The sequence below is a fragment of the Saimiri boliviensis genome, chromosome 2 (assembly GCF_048565385.1).
Source record: "Saimiri boliviensis isolate mSaiBol1 chromosome 2, mSaiBol1.pri, whole genome shotgun sequence".
NCBI lineage: Eukaryota > Metazoa > Chordata > Mammalia > Primates > Cebidae > Saimiri > Saimiri boliviensis.
This window is the reverse complement of record NC_133450.1, coordinates 48,830,398-48,846,577: the sequence shown is the minus strand read 5'-3', so window position 1 is coordinate 48,846,577 and position 16,180 is coordinate 48,830,398. Positions and strand designations below refer to the sequence as shown.

The following is a 16,180-nucleotide window of genomic DNA, read 5'->3' as shown; positions in this document are numbered from 1 at the left end:
TTTTCCGTCTCTATATTTTTCATTCTTTTGTTTATCTTTTCTTCTTAAGTTCTCCTATGTCTACAAAACATAAATTTATGAATCCTTCATTTTTTTCTCTTCTCAGTAATAACAGGAGTTGTAGCCCCCCATTATCAATTATATTGTAACTAGCCATGAACAGGTTCTGTATTTAGGTTTTTAATTGGTTAAACCTAAATGTAGGACTTTATATTCATCATTGTTAAGCTTTAAGTCTACTTATCAGATTTGAATATTAATTATGTTATGCAAAACTTTATAAATTATTGCCAGTTCTGTCCCACCTAATACTTTAATTAGCATATTATCTATAGCATCAATCAATATAGTTACTAGCAGTAAGTTATTCTGATTAGTACTAACTAAAAATATTTCTAATAAAATATTAGAAACCTTGCTTGAATTAATTCCATCAATGAGCACTTGTAAACAAATATTCAACCAGATGTTAGATCATTCTCCATTATTTTGTTTGTCATTTCTTTATCTACAAAAAGATTGTCAATGGGAGTTAAGGGAAGTGAGATTTTCAGTGGTGGAATTGACATAGGTTTATTATAAATTTTCCTAAAACATCTAAAGCAGTAACAATTGCTTTGAAGTCAATGTAAATTACAACTCTTAATAGTTGTAATAGTGGCTTAGAAGTGATAACGTATTATTCAGAAAATGTAAAATCATTGATAGCTGAGTAGATAAAGCATCCATCTTAAATTTGAAAGCATAAGTCACCAAAGAAAATACAGGTTTCAGATCTAAGCCATAAAAGAAATTCTAAAAAAGAAATCAACACACAAAAGAAAGAGGCTGTGGAAGTGGTATTTGTCAATAAATAGAAAACAGGCAGTTTCATCTACACAAATATGTCTCTTTTACTTCTGGTAAGTCATACACTAATGATTTTTAACCTACAGGTCTTTTCCCACTAGTGAATACTGAAATCATTAATCAAATCACAACAAGATTTTATAAAAAGAAAAAAAAACTCATTAAGTAAATACATCAATAATTTCTTATATAAAAATATTATTTTGATAAACTTGTTTTGTTACATAAATATGTAGATATAGATATACATACCATACACACAAACACGCAGTGCACAGAGAGGTATGGTGGAGGAACAGAAAACATATTTCCTGCCATGTGTTACAATCAAAAACTTGAAATCGCATCTCAGAATTCATGAGTAAAGCATAGCAATTTACTCACAGCCAGGCAGAATATGGTTTAATATGGTTTCTGACATTGGATCCACTCTCAAAAGCACATCAGGTGCTGGTAGGTGTTGGTAGCATTTACATTGGCAGACCTAGTATTTCCCAACACACTTTTTGGCTACTGTGCATATGCATTCATCCATGACCACTGAACATATTGAAGCACTGCTATACCGGTCCCCTACCTGGGCTCTATAAGAATTTTAACCATTTCCAGTTCGGTACAGTAGCTCATGCTTGTACCAGCACTTTGGGAGGCCGAAGTAGGTGGATCATTTGAGACCAGGAGTTCGAGAGTAGCATGGGCAACATGACAAAGCCCCATCTCTACTAAAAACACAAAAATTAGCTGGGTTTGGTGGCACTCGTTGTAATCCCAGCTACTCCAGAGCTTGGAGCATGAGTATCACTTAAACCCAGGATGGGGAGGTTGCAGTGAGCAGAGATCGTGCCACTGCACTCCAGCCTGGGCGACCGAGCAAGATTCTGTCTCAAAAAAAAAAAAAATTAAGATTCACATTTCCCATATCAGCTCATTTAGTCATGATCCCCATTAGTATACTATCTTAGTTTTAGGTTCTGACTTTATATCTAAATTCCATTTTTTATCTGATTCCCTTGAATCTGACAACCTAGATTTTTATTGCTTGTTCATACTTAGATTTATTTTTTTTTTGACCCACCTTGGATTTATTGATTGGTTCTTCATAAATTTTCCATCTTAGATACAAATCTGTTAAGAATCTACTATTCATCAATCTCTTTTCACTGACACATATAGACTATGGGTTGAAAAAATCCTACTTTCACCTACTATTGACAATTGCTGCTTTACAGAGACGCTCTCTCTTATTGAGTTATTAGGTTTGATTTTCCAAGACGGTGACCAACAATTTTCCAAGATTGTGACCACTTCCAGAGCATCTTTCTTTTGTGTATTGATTTCTTTTATTAGAATTTCTTCATTCATCATTTGGGTAAATGGAATGGAAGTCTAAGATAAAATAGCAGTAGCTATATTCTGACAAACAGATACAGCTTAGAAACCTATTTCCCAGCAGCTGGAGAAGAGACTTGTAAACACAAAGCAAGGCAAGTCACGTGCATGTGTATGAATATGAGACTGAGTAGTGAGAGAAGGTAAAATAGATGGGCTTCTGGAACCTAATCAGAATGGGGACCAAAGCAGACTCCGGGTATTGTGAGTTGGCTTGCACAGCCATATGACAGTGGAGGTAGTGGAACCTGGGTTTAGGAGCTGTGATATGAGGTCTTCTTACATGCACGGGTTCCTAAAGAAAAACTGTAGGACTCAAAAAAAAAAGTCTGAAAATCATAGAAAGTCCATTGAACAAGAATCCAAAAGGGATCAATTGGGCTAGAATTACAGAAAACACAAACAGGAAGCATGGTTCCATACCAAAGTTTAACAAATAGTAGGTTAGAATTCCTTTACAACTTCCTGCCTTTGCCTAAAGCCCAGATTATAGCAGGAACAGACACCTATATAATTAAGATTGAGCTGGTAGAGATGGTGGTTAATAAATAGGATGGACCAGGGAAATAAGCCAGGGCCTAAAGGCACAGAGAGGTAACACTTTTTAAAAATAAATTGCCAGGAAGTTGGGTAAGTGGAAGATAGTAGTGTGAGTGTTGCCTCAAAGCTGGGAGGTGAGGGAGAAAAAAAAAAAAAATCCGTAAGAGCAACTGTGCTCAACAGTTTCTCCAGGACCAATAAGTGCTCATGGACACAGATAGCTGGATCCAATATCACCTGTTGTATTGTCTCGAGCAGACTACTTAGCTGCTGTGATCATACGATGAATATAAAAGGAGACTGGGAACTAAACAAATTAATAAGTCAAATATCAATAAAGATTAAAGTGAGAGTCAGTCTTTGCAAACTGGAGGTTGAAAACTTAGGATAACAGATGTTAACATCTTATAGAACAGTAATTTTCAGTCTTGAAATTGTGGGTTCTCAGGGAGACCCCAAACTATTATTAGGAATTTTCAGATCCATATGCATTCTAGGCATTTTTAAATGATGAGATAATATGCTTACACTTTTCGCTATAGTTTTCAAATACCTGTAGTTTCCAAAAGAATAATCAAATATGAATTAATTTAAAATCAATTTATGATTTATTAAATTTATGAAAATTTATTTTCATTATATATTTTCTCAGTAATTACAAATACAAAAACATAACTACCAACCGATATTGGTCTGAAAAAATTGTTGGATGTTAGAAAATATTCCACATAGTCACATAGGCTGAGAACTACTTCTTTAGAAGAAAAGACAGAGGCAATGTCAACCAAAAAAGAGAAAAAAAGTAGAATTGGGGAAGGAGGTGAAGGCTGTGTGGTGGAGCGAAATCTGAGAGTCTGTCATTAGTTCAGATCCCCAGCTATGAGATCTTGGGCATATTATTTATCTTTCTATGGATGTTTCATCAAACTTAAAATGATGATGGCATTATTCAAATTTAGAGTACTGCTGCAAAGATTAATGACAATGTATGCAAAGATGTTGGGCCTGAGCATGTGATTTTTTTTTGGCTGATAGAATGTGGGCAGAAGTGACAATGTACTATTTTCGAGCCAAAATCTTTGTCCTCTGTGAACCACCATGAGGACATGTTCTGGTTACTGTTGATCCAAGGCTGTAAAGACCTGAAGTAGATCTGACACTAGACTGAAACCAAGATCCAAGCTCAACTAATATGAAACATGAAGCAAAGTGATCCCAGCAACCTGTGCATATATGCTTAGAAGAAACGCTTGCTGCTATAAGCCCCTAAGGTTTAGGGTGTCTCTTACGCATCATTATGGCAACAAAATGTGATTGGTGCAGCATAACCATAGTATAATTTAATATCTAGCAAGAAAACTCATTCTTTTTCATGTATTTTAGTTGCACTCAGATGTATATTATTTCATATGAAGTTAAATACCACCTATAATCCAAAGGTTAAAAATAGAAAAACCACAAAACTTACTATTTATAATTATATCATATATTTGCACCTTATTCAGATCTTGTTTCATATGCTATAATATAATTTTGAAGTTTTCTTTAAATGAGTTCTTTATCACATGGTTTGTCGCAATTGAAAATGGACTATTTTCACATTTCTATTTCTAGCTTGCTAATGCCAGTAAAGATAAAGCTAATAATTCTTGTCTGTTAACCTTATATTCCGCTACCTTATCAAATTCCCATACTAAACCTACTAGTTTTCTTAACTTATTTCTTTTTAAGCTATCTAATCATACAGTAGAGTAAAAAATAATTGCATCTCTCTTTTTCATAGTAGTTATTGAAATTTATTTCTGCTTGGCTGTCTTATTGTAATGTAATGCAGTCTTGGTGGGGAATATTATGGAAGGCAGCAAAATTGCAACTTGGATGAGTAGTTAAAGGTATAAAAAGAAATAGTATAGAGAAAATAAATACATTATAATATTATAATTACTATAAAAGGAGTTAGCAATGCTACAGTTAAACCATATAAACTTTATATGCCATCATAGACTAAAAAAGGACTTAAACAAAGAAAGACAGTTCATGGCTAATCACTAGCAGGGGAGTCACATTACCAACCAAAATATCCATGTGGAACAAGTTGCTTTATTCCTCTAGCACTTAGATTTTGATCTTTGATAATGCTTTTCATTAGAACCAATCCTGTTATTTGCGGCAGGGTTGAAAAAGCAAGATGGGCCTAGAAAATGTCTCCACTAGAAAACAAGGATATTTTTTAAATGCCTGAGGTAGTACTGAAAACACAAAGGAATGTCTAAAAAAGTTTGTGCTGGCCAGTTAAAACAACATGGGCATAAAAAGGAAAACAGAAATTCAGGTTGACTGGAACAAGTTGTGTTTGAAGGAAAAAAAACAGATCCATCTATAATGATACTCAAGGGGAAAAATGTAAAGTTAAATGTAATAAAAATGAATTGATTTATATAGTTGTAATGAGAGAGTATTGATTGGCGCAATGAAGAGGAGTGCTGATTTCTGCTTATTCTACCTAGTGTATGTTTGTAGAGAACACATACACATTTTCTCTGCCAGCCTAAGTAGAGTGGAGAGAGAAAACTGCAAGTAGATTGAATAATAACAGAGAATTTGGCAAGAAAGGGGGCACGGAAAAACTCTACAAAGCTTAAAAAGAATATTTTAAAATAAACAAATAAAAGGGGATGGCATATTCTTTTATATGAAGACTCATTATGATAAAAGTATCATTTTTCTCAGTTTAATCAATATATCTATTTGCTCCTAATAAAAATAAAGCTTGTTTTACTTTGTTTTGTTGGATCAGGCAATCTAATTCTAAAGTTCATAAGGAAATTTCTCTAAAAAAATTAAAACTAATGTTGAAAGTATATATTCCTGACACATGTTAAAATAAGCTGTTAACAAAAAAAAATTTAGAGAGTGCCAGAAAAATATGCAAATCATAGAGAGTTCATACATTATATTAAAAAAACTGTTAATGAATGGTATTGGACAATAAGGTAGTGGTTTGGAAAGTTACAAAATTATAAAATTTAATCCCAAATGTACCAATTATATTTAAATAAAGAGAACTTACTTGATACCTTTGATACAGTTTATCAAGTTAAGGAAATCCTTCTCTGTCTGGCTTTCTGGAATTTTTTTTGTTTTATTTTAAATTAATGTTGAATAATTTTCAACACTTTTTGTTTTGTAATGTTTTTGTTTTATTGGTTTGAGTTCAAGCAAGTTGACTTTCCATCTTAATTAATTTAGTAGGTAATAAAGATATTAATTTGGTAAGGTAAATGGTATTTCTAATTTTTTTTCTAATTTTTTTTTCTGAGATAAATAAAACATGGTCATGATTTACTAGCACTTTAATATACTTTGTTGCTGGTTTGCAAATATTTCCTTTGGAACTATTATATCTGTGATCATGAGTGACATTGGTTTATGATTTTTTTCATACTACATTTGGTTAATAATCAAATAATACCTGCCTAATAAAACAAGCAGCAACTTATCTCCTCTTTTTCTATTCTCCAGAGGAGTTTGTATAAAATTGAAGTGGTCTGTCCACTATTTGGCAAAAGGCATTTGTATAACTGCCTAAATATTCATTTGTTCTTCATGAAAGATTTAACTTCTAGTGTGATTTATTTAATAGCTTTGGAAACTATTCTGGCTTTCTACTTTATCTTGAGTACATTTTGGAAAATTATATTTTTCTATGAAATTATCAGTTTCATCAAGTTCTTTACTCTTCCATAACTGCTATGTAGCAAACCACTCCAAAACCTAATGGATTAAAATCACACAATAATTTACTGTGCTCACTAATCTGCAATTTGGGTAGGGTTTAGTTGAATGGCTTGTTTCTGCTCTACATGGCATCAGCAGGGGAGGCTACTGAAGCCCAGAGGCTCACTTCCAAGATGGCTCACTTAACATGGCTGGTAAGCTGTCTGCTGGGACCTGAGCCTTACTATTGGACTGAGGCTTCGGTTATTCTCCATGTGGGCATCTCCATGGAACTGCTTGGATTCAATAAAGCAAGGTGGATAGGTTCCAAGAGTATGTGTTCCAATGGACAGGAAATGGAAGCTGCCAGTCTCCTAAAGTCTGAGTCCAGAAAGAATTATCCCATTATCTCTCCATATTCTATTGATAAAATCATCACAGATTCCTACTAGGATTAAAGATAATAGACATAGATATTTTATACAAATGTCAAGGAATCTTTAGTCTGTCACATCAACTTACTTGTATAAAATTATTTGTGTAGTGTTATTACCATTTAAATACGTACACAGTAACACTTCAGATTCATCTTACATATTTTGATACATACTCTATTCACAATGATTACTACTTTCTAATTTCCATTATGTTATTTTCTTGGAGTCATTATTTATTTAGAAAGATAAGAGTTTTATTATTTGTTTGTTTGTTTGTTTAAGTTTTTTTTTTGAGATAGAGTCTCACTCCATTGCCTAGGCTGGAGTACAGTGGCACAGTCTCTGCTCACTGTACCCTCCACTTCCTAGGTTGAAGTGATTCTCCTGCCTCAGCCTCCCGAGTAGCTGGGATTGTGGGTGCACACCACCACACCTGGCTAATTTTTGTATTTTTAATAGAGACAGGTTTTCATCATGTTACCCAGGATGGTCTTGATCTCCTGACCTAAGGGACTCACCCACCTCAGCCTCCCAAAGTGCTGGGATTACAGGCATGTGCCATTGTACCTGGCCTTGCTTGGAAAGATGTTTTAAATATATACTTATATTATTTTTCAAATATTTTATTATGAATGTCTAACCTAGTTGAATTGTGGTTAGAGATATTTTTGATACTTTTGAAACATGCTTCCTGAACTAATATATGTTCTGTTTTCATACATGATTCAGGTGTGCTTGAAAAAATGTACATTATCAAATCATTAGTTGTAGTTATATGTATAAACAAGCAAATTGACTTTAGGGAAGACAAATTACTAAAGGAGACACTCTTGCTGAGTCCATTAGAAAAAAATATTTCTCCTTTTAGTAGTTTCTAGGTTTAAAACAAGAGAAAATGTAATATAAGGAATTAGGTACCACTAAAACAATGATAAGGCCTGACAGATTAAAAGTTAAATAAACTTATTGCTAATTTTTAGGAAATTTAAATACTGTATAAATGACTGAAAACTATTGTGATTATTTTATCTTCCTATAACCTTGAAGTGGGTGACTCACAGAAGGCCCAGATGCCTCTCTTGTCTGCCAAAGCCCACTCACCACCACTGTCTCCAGAGCAGTAAACTCCTGTGCTACTCCACTTCAAAATACCATAAGGCTGCTTCTCATGGCAGAATCTAATCTGGAAATCTTAGAGCTAGGAGTTTTAGAAAATATGCTTGCCTGAATAACTGTCTCTGAAAATCAAAAGAAAGTACAAGGAGAAGTGGGGATAAATGCCAGTTACAAAAACAAGAAAGGAAAACCACAAAACCCCAGCATATGAGCACATATTGCTAGAAGGACTACCTCTCTTGTAATAGATATTGCTGGAACGACCACTTCTCAATTACAAAAGAGGCAGTCCTTCCAGCAATTGTATACATGGCAAGAGGGCTGGGTTGTCATTCCCATTTGAGCCTGTCATTAAGGTTGCATGAGACACAATTCCCCTGTTCAACCCTCTTAATTTTATAGTTAAAATGATCTCTACTCTTACTGATTTGGGGCTGTTCCATTCATAAATAAATGAGAGAATTACAATCTTTTAATATAATATGGAGTTATTGTTTCTTATAATTTAATCCAATTTATATATTTTAAAGACACGGGTTACATACAATTTTAAACTTGCTGAATCGTCCTGATGAATCAACAGTTTATCAATATGTAATGATTCTATTTATTTCCAGTAAGACATTTTTTGGTCCTAAAGTCTATTTTATCTGAGATTAAAATAGACACAACAGCTTTTATTGAATAGTATTTGTCTAGAATCTCTTTCTGTCTTGCAAATTTTCAGTCTTTCTTTGTTCTTGAAAGGCACAGACCTAGATTTTGTAAGACTTTTATGCAGTCTGAAACTGTTGCCTTTTATCTGAAAAATTTGTGCATTTACCATGATGACCTATTTGCTTGGATTAACTAAATTATTTGTTTCACTGTTTTTATATTTCTTTTTTTCTTGTATCCTACATTCTTTCAGAAAGATTGAGTTTCTTTTTTGTTGTTGTCTTCTTAAAATATCTATATTAATTTGGAAGTTAAAGATTCTGCTTCTATTCTTTGCACGTTTATCTTGACATGTTAACATTCCAATTTAATGATTTCTATTTTTAAGCAGTATATCATCACCTCCCAAATAAATACACTTAGATTGTACAGTTATAATACTTTAAGACCAACCACTTAAAGTCGATCACAAAGTACGTGCTTTTTTAGTATTTTTCTTCTATCTATTCTAATCTTCAAAATTAGATATTAACTATTGCTGTTGTTATTTACATTTCACATTGGTTCGGCTTTGCCTATATGCTTTCTGTCTCTAATAAAGGATCCAATAAATATGACATCTCCTACAACATCTCAGGTTGTAAAAATGATCAAGAAAGATTCAAGTAAAAAAGCATTTAATACTATACATTTTCCTCTGATTAAGATTTTCTGTGTTTTGTGAGTTTTCTCATAATACGTTTTCAGTTCATTGCTGTGTAAATGATTTAGAATTTTAGTTTTGGTACCCTCTTGGATAAAAGGCTGTATAAGAGGATTAATTTTTCAGTGAGTAAATTCTTTAGTCCTATGAAAAACAAAATGCAGTATGACTAGTATTTGAGAACATGGCTTAAATCTGTAGACAAGTAGGCTTCATGATACTGAGCCACAGAATGAGACAAATTCACCCACAGGCAGCCATAAATAATGTGAGCATCTCTAGGTGGGAGTATCCCTCAGTAAAACACGGATGGAGGAGCAGAGTGGAACACATGCTTCCTGCAAGTAATTAGGCATCTGATCACAAACACTATAAAACTAATAAAAATGACAATCAGTCAATCGCATCAATACTTCGGTTGTATGTTAAGTAACTTATAATAGTAAGTTTTACAGTTGCTATCAACATACTCTATGCTGTCTGTATTTAAGAAATTGAATCATTTAAATAAAGTTGGAAATCTGACTCTATTGTCTAACTTAAAAATATTTAGGAAAAGTTGGTGGGCTAGCTTATGTAATTTTTAATTATTGTATTTTATTATAAAAGTACTGGTTAAAGTTTTAGATAAATTTTAGTACCTAAATTTATCAGGATAATAAATTTAGCATTAAATTAAATGATAATAAGCCAGGCGTGGTAGCTCACGCCTGTAATCCCAGCACTTTGGAAGGCTGAGGTGGGCAGATCATAAGGTCAGGAGATCGAGACCATCCTGGCTAATGCTGTGAAATCCCACCTTTAAATAAATAAATAAATAAATAAATAAATAAATAAATAAATAAATAAAATTAATAAAACAAATTAAATGATAATAGCAGTAAAATGATTTTCACATACAAAAACCCCTGGAACATTTGAAGATGCGGGCAACAATTATATTTGTCAAACATGCCAAATTGTATTGAGCAACATTTACAAGAATGAACATTCTGTATTATGCATGTTTTTAAAGGAATGATATTAGAGTTTTACTTTAGAATTTTGCTGTTGGTTAATTTGTTTGGTAAATTATTATATTTAAGATAATGTAAAATAAGCTTTCTTTCAAGGTAATTTTACTTAGAGTTTACTTTAGATCTTTCTACAGAATCTTAACAAATGCTCTTTTACCTATTTTAATGATTTTTCTCCTTTACTGTGTGGCTGTGGTGAATTTTCTTGGCAGATTTTCTGATAGTGAACTATCTTTGCATTACCCAAATTACCCCACTTATTTATATTGTATTTTTATACTGATATCTGATGAAATTTTCTTGATCATACTGTATTTCATAGATAATTTTTCTTCTATATTAATAGGTTAAGTCTACATACAGAGTTTCTATGCCATTGCTACAAGATTTTGAATTAAGATTCTCCTCCTTTCATAAAATCAATTTGGGGAAGTTTCTGATTTAGTTAACATAAGAAGCATTTAATTTTTAAAGATTCGTAGACTTAGCTGTGAAACCACCTTGGTGTCTGTCTTGTGTTGAATTTTATTTTTAAATTTTAGATAATTACCTTTCCAATCTCTACTATGATAATTGCTCTTTCACATTTTCTAGTTCTTGGAACAATTTAAGTATATTTCTTCTAGGTTTTCAAATTCCATGCTAATAAGAATTCACATAATTCATATCATCTCTTTTACAGCTATATTGTTTCCTTTCCAGTTTTTAGATATTTTTATATACATGTTTCATAGTTTTTGCTAATTAAAATCACAAGTTTTTTTTCTTTTTTTTTTTTGTTTTCAGTCTTTGTTCTCAAGTTATAAAGGCATTTAATACCATACATTTTCCTCCAATTAAGCTTTTCTGTGTCTTACAAGTTTTCTCATAATATGTTTTCATTTCATTGCCATATAAATGATTTAGAATTTTAGTTTTGATAACGTCTTGGATAAAAGGCTATATAAGAGGCTTAATTTTTCAATGAGTAAATTCCTTAGTCATATTTTTACTTTGTTCAATTTTACTAGACTATTATCAAAAACATACACTGCCATGTCTCTTCTCTTTTAAAATGTATTAAGGCTTTCTTTGTGCCAAATACATTGTAGATTTTTGTATAACTTCTAAGGACATGTAACACAATTATATTTACAATTTTAAAGAATTTTAAGATGTATGAATATAAAATAGCCTTCTGTTTTTGTCAGTAAATTTCTACTATATAGTATTAAAGACTTCAATTAAAGTGTCCTACTAAAAAGATATATTAATAAAATTGTTGTGTTGCTAATGCTTTTCACTTTATATATTTAGATGTACTGTTTTTGGTCCTAAATGATTATGACTATCATATCTTCCTTATAAACTATAGCTCTAGGGATCACATAATCTCTCTTTATTCAGTTGAGTCTTTTTTATTCTTATATTTCACTCTATTTAATATTCATAGTGAATCCATGTTTTCTTTTTATTTGCATTTCTTAGCATCTCTTAGGCCATTCCATTATTTTTCAACCTGTCTATGTAGTTCTTATAAACCATACATAACTGGATTTTGACGAGCAACACAATATTACAGTGTCTATCTTGCATTCATGGAAATTAGGAGACTCACATTTAGTACACCCACTGATGTGCTTTATTTAATTTCTTCTATCTTACTTTATACTTATTGTTTATCATTTTGTTTTTCTTTATTTTTAATCTAGGTTTTTAAAATTATAACTATTCCTCTTTCCCCTTTACAATATGTAAGCTCTATACTTTTTCTTTTCTCTAGCATGTATTTCCAAATCCTCACATTCACATATATGTTTTTCTATTAATAATAATATACTATTTAACTATTTCTTCACACAAAGATGCTACATTTCATCCCCAGTTTTCCAGCCTTATGCCAATAGAATGAGATCTTGAAAGCACTTTTTTTTTAACCCACTTTATCTCATATCCTAGGTTATCTCATATCCTAGGTTATGCTAAGACAGTTTTGTACTTTTAGTTTAACTTTATTCCCTTGTACTATGTCTCTATATTTTAAGAATAATTTTTTGACTTACCTATATCCCATGACATTATTATTCATTTGCAGAGAGGGGGAAAGACTGAGAAAGAGGGAAAGAAAGAGAGAAAGACTGATTCTATATGTCTTTGTTTTTTCTACTTCATCTTTTCCAGTTTTGAGGAGTCTGATTTGAGTCATGTGTTATTTATTTAGAATATTTTATTGAGTATGTTTATCATGTTTTATGTGTGTGTAGGTGATATATTCTCTATTCAAAAAATACTTTTCTTTCACTCTAACAGGTGAATATCTTGGCTGGGTCTAGGACTCTTGTTATAATTCATTGATTACTTTTCTTAGCATACTTTTACCACTTTACTAACATTCAGTGTAGAATATAACAGTCCAAGCCAGTTGAATGCTTTTTTTTTCTCTTAAATAAACCCATATCTTCCTTGTTGAATCTCATAAGACTTTTCTCTTTATTTTTGAAGTTAGGGATTTTACAAAGGTATGTCTTTGTGTATTTGTTTTCTTATCTATCTTGCCTAGAACTTGGTGAGCTATTTCAATCTACATGTTCAACATATTTGATTCTTTATTTGACCAGGGGAAATTTTCTTCTAGAATTATTTAGTTATTTTCTCTTCTTCATATGTTCCTACATTGTTTTCCTTCTGGGACTTTTATTTTTGTTATATTAGATTGTCTATATCCTTGAGTATCTGACTTCCCCCATAAGATTTATATTTCTTTGATCCTGTCTTCTGTGTTTTAAGTAACTGCTTGATTTCCAGACCAGTAATTCAAGTTTCAACAATGACTTTCTTCAACTACAATTCTCTGATAATATTTCTTTAAATCTTTTTTTTTAATTTTTCAGGAAAAACAAGATATCTTACCAGAAGGTTGACATATGGCAGGTACAATTTTGAGATTTAAAATACACATCAAACAATTAACACTGGGAAAGATTTTCAGCTGATTCTAAGGGTTCAACATCAGTGTTCCATTGCCTGAGGGACTGGAATATTAGGCCAATTATTGAGAAATAAACTTGCAAAATAGGCATATTTAAAAAACCAGTAATCATAACTGGAGTAAAAATAAAGATCACATATTTAAAATTTAGCAGAAGTCTTGTCATTAATATAGAGGTCAAAGTTCAAAATTAGGCAATCAGGAAGCTTGATTTGTTGTTTTGTCTCGAAGATGAGATAGTAGTCTATAATGACTTCCCTACTTGGAGACCGAGATGAGGAAGAATACCCAAGGGTCCAGGTGTGACAGGTATCTGAGAATTAAACTGGTTCTGTCTTCTAGAATAAAATTGTTCTATAAAAAAACTACAAAATAGTATATTTGGTGTTTGGAGGGCAGATGAGCAAGTGAAGCTTCTTATTTAAATGGACTAGGCATGTTTGTTGTTTGCAAGTGAGAATATAGGATATCATTTATAATAATAGGAGGAATAGCCCCTATCCAACAATTTTAGAGTTTTCTCTGAACATTCTAGTAGCAGGAAGTATAGAGACTCAAGTAGTCCAACTGTTTCGTATCTATGGATGTCTGGAATGAGTTGAGGGGTCAAGATTGGACCAAAAAAGCAAAAGGACCATGGGAAAAGTATAGTTCACAGAATTTTTAATGCTGCAGCTGCTATTCCTGCTATTCAATGTAATGAAAGGAAATATGTCACTCTATAGCAGAAACAAAGAACAAACCTGGCCAGAGCAAGAGAACAATGGCCTGTGTGGAAGAGTTGGTAGACGCAATTGATAGGTGTCCTCAGAATTAATATAAAGGTCAAGGAGAATGAGGATAGAGAGAAAAACCTGAGAAACAATTTGAAAAGTAATCAATACCTCAGACATGCAGAGGAATTTTGAACTCATGAATACCAAGCTGGCAAGCAGGTTTTTGCTGCAAGTATTCTGGAGAGAAAACAGAAGGCCAATACCTGATGGAGTAAGGATAGATTTTCTCTTCCATCTGACAATTAAATATGTTTCATGTGCTGTGATCTGTGGTTGTCTCTGGAGCTTTGATCAGTTACGAATGTTATTTTATCATATGCATGACCTGTGGAAAAAAAATCTGATGTAAATTATTGGGATTACTGCAATGTACACTTCACAGCTGCATCCAGTTTATAAATAATTGAAAACGATCCACCTCCCAGGTGGACTCAATACAGGACACATAAAATAAAATTAAAAGTTAGATCAATGCAGTTTCATCTAGGCTTATTGTAATGTGAAGGCCATCTCATAATGAAGAATACTCAAGAATGACATCTGAAACAATAGTTTCTCATGATGATGAGCTCAGTAATGAATTGCTCTGTTATTTCCTTCCAAGACTGATTAAAATGGCACTTGAATTTCTGAATATACTGAAGTGCTTTTAAATGAAGAAAACAGCTGTCTGGTAAAAACAAGGTAGGGTACGCTTATATAGGGGTTAACGTCTTTATGATAAAACCAAATCCCCTCAATAAACTCATGAATGAATGTATTTCTTTCATATGGAAGAATTCTGATTTTGGAAGGAAGGCATCTCCTGAAGTAGAGAGATTGTTGCAACTTTACTAAAACAGAATCAATATTAGGAATCTATTTACTTATTTGCATTCTCATGAATAAAGTCTGCTAGGGTCTATGGCCTACCAATTACTCAAGAATTACTTACTAGGAATCTACTCTGTGAAAGTTTTAGTCCTGGTTGGTGAAAAAAACTGAATCAGGTTTAACTCCCAATCTAACTCCCATCAGGAAGAGCACTCAGACCATTAGATGATAATTGCTATTCATTATTTAGAAAAATATGCTATATTGTGATGTATTTCATAAGAAATATGTAAAATATTATAAAAGTTTATTTTTGTTGTCTTTTGCTTTTTAAGTTGAAAATTAGAATATAGTATTTGAGGATGGGATATTTCACCAGATTTTTTTAAGTAACATCTACTTATGCAACAAAAGCTAGCACAGAGAGAAAATCCAGGGATCAAGGGAATGAAGAAATGAATAATAGTGGAATTAAAAAACTTGAAAAGAACACAAAGGAACATTTGTTTCTAATAATGTGTAAAATATCTTGACCCAAAATAATCTCTCTTCTCTGAACTTTTGTACTGTTTTACTCACATTTATAATATATTGTGTTATTTTATATATACTTGCATGTACCTATAAGCCCTTGATGAGAATCATGTATGTCTTTATGTTCTCACAGAAAGTGCTTAGTATGTAGTTGGACAGCAAAAATGTTTGTCCAGGTCAGAATAAGTACGTAAAGAGAATAGTCTTAGAAATGATAGGTATGAGACATCTTCTGTCATTACTTTTTGTTCTTTGTTCACATTATAATAACAAGATTTGATATCCGTATCTCTTCATTCTCCTCAGTTTCTTTTATGAATTTTATTACAGTACTTAAAAATGCACATCTCATTACTTTCTTCAATTTTCATGTGACATGACATCATTTCCTTCATGCCCCTCATTAGATTATTTAACGTGCTCATCTCATTACACCTTCCCATCTTGCATCTCATTACAAAACCCTTAAACATGCATCTCTCATTACACAGTCCTTACATATCTCATTACACAATTCCGTTTTTGTATCTCATTGTCATTTCATTTCTGTATCTTATTACATTAAAACCTAGTTCCCATTATATCTTACATATTTTGAAATTTTATATACTCTCCCTTCCTTCCTTTATGCATCTAATTATCCTGCTTCTCCTTTATGTGACTAG

At 32.2% G+C, this 16,180-nt stretch overlaps 1 long non-coding RNA gene across 2 annotated transcripts in view; it reads right to left on the bottom strand.

Moving 5' to 3' along the window:
• The window catches only part of LOC141583563 (uncharacterized), a 455,143-nt gene that overhangs the window by 324,950 nt on the left and 114,013 nt on the right, over nt 1-16,180 (bottom strand). For both annotated transcript variants that reach the window (XR_012516217.1, XR_012516218.1), the window contains exon 2: nt 14,372-14,493. This is a non-coding gene — a long non-coding RNA (uncharacterized LOC141583563). The remainder of the gene's footprint in view (nt 1-14,371; nt 14,494-16,180) is intronic.